A 1,941-nucleotide genomic window follows, 5' to 3' on the forward strand; every position below is an offset into this window, starting at 1 on the left:
AATCTATGTAAAGGTGTGTGAATGTGTGTGTGAATGGGTGAATGTAATGCACAATCTATGTAAAGGTGTGTGAATGTGTGTGTGAATGGGTGAATGCAATGCGCAATCTATGTAAAGGTGTGTGAATGTGTGTGTGAATGGGTGAATGTAATCTACAATCTATGTAAAGGTGTGTGAATGTGTGTGTGAATGGGTGAATGTAATGCACAATCTATGTAAAGGTGTGTGAATGTGTGTGTGAATGGGTGAGTGTAATGCACAATCTATGTAAAGGTGTGTGAATGTGTGTGTGAATGGGTGAATGTAATGCACAATCTATGTAAATGTGTATGAATGTGTGTGTGAATGGGTGAATGCAATGCACAATCTATGTAAAGGTGTGTGAATGTGTGTGTGAATGGGTGAATGTAATGCACAATCTATGTAAAGGTGTGTGAATGTGTGTGTGAATGGGTGAATGTAATGCACAATCTATGTAAAGGTGTGTGAATGTGTGTGTGAATGGGTGAATGTAATGCACAATCTATGTAAAGGTGTGTGAATGTGTGTGTGAATGGGTGAATGTAATGCACAATCTATGTAAAGGTGTGTGAATGCGTGTGTGAATGGGTGAATGTAATGCACAATCTATGTAAAGGTGTGTGAATGTGTGTGTGAATGGGTGAATGTAATGCACAATCTATGTAAAGGTGTGTGAATGTGTGTGTGAATGGGTGAATGTAATGCACAATCTATGTAAAGGTGTGTGAATGTGTGTGTGAATGGGTGAATGTAATGCACAATCTATGTAAAGGTGTGTGAATGTGTGTGTGAATGGGTGAATGTAATGCACAATCTATGTAAAGGTGTGTGAATGTGTGTGTGAATGGGTGAATGTAATGCACAATCTATGTAAAGCGTCTTGGATAAAGGCGCTATATAAATGCACCATTTACCATTTTCCCTCTCTCTCTCTCTCTCTCTCTCTCTCTCTCTCTCTCTCTCTCTCTCTCTCTCTCTCTCTCTCTCTCTCTTCTTTCTTTCTTTCCTTCTTTCTGTTTCTCTCTCACTCCCTCCTTCTCATTCCCCATCTTATCCCCCCCTAGTGGTGTGATATAGCGATTACAGTCTTCTCTATGTTTAACGTCTACAAGCAGCTACTGTAAAAAGTACCTTTATTAAATACTACGGCAACTCAGCACCAAATCACATCATTACACTTTGGAAATAAATATTAAATATTAAAAAGAGAGAATTAGTTCCCCATGCTCCCCCACCATACACAGGACCCCTCCCACAGCCCAGAGAGAGAGAGAGAGAGAGAGAGACACAGAGTCAGAGTGAGAGAGTGAGAGAGAGAGACAGAGTGAGGCTTCGTACAGACATATCAGACGAACATGCTCTGTGTTTCATGGCCGCCTCAATGCTTTTCCAATGGAAGTCACGTGGTTGACCAAACAGTTGTGTGTGATGGGGGGAGGGGGGGCAATCAAACACAAGTGTTTGGTCAAACCACATGACTTCCATTGGAAAAGCATTGAGGCGGCCATGAAACACAGAGCACAGCACAGTTGTTCTTTATGTGTGTACGAAGCCTCAGAGTGAGAGAGAGAGAGAGAGAGAGAGAGAGAAAGAGTGAGAGAGAAAGCGGGAGATGGGGCAGAGAGAGAGAGAGAGAGAGAGGGCTGTACAAATGTTTACGCTCAAGTAGACACAAATGTTGTTGTTTGTGGTGACGACCGTGTTTTAGATTTCATGTTCCTTCCACTGCGTTAGCCTGGAGGTGAAGGTGTGTTTTATGATTATTATTATTGATCTGATTGTTTACATCATCACACCTGCATCACGCCTCATTGATTCCTCTCCTTCCTTTGGAGCCGTTTCTGTTCTTTGATCTCACAGCAAATTACATTTTGCTTCCGTGTTTTGCCTCGGCACAAAGAAACGCGTACACTAACTCAA

The sequence above is a fragment of the Electrona antarctica genome (assembly GCF_951216825.1).
Source record: "Electrona antarctica genome assembly, contig: scaffold_221, whole genome shotgun sequence".
NCBI classification, from domain to species: Eukaryota; Metazoa; Chordata; class Actinopteri; order Myctophiformes; family Myctophidae; genus Electrona; species Electrona antarctica.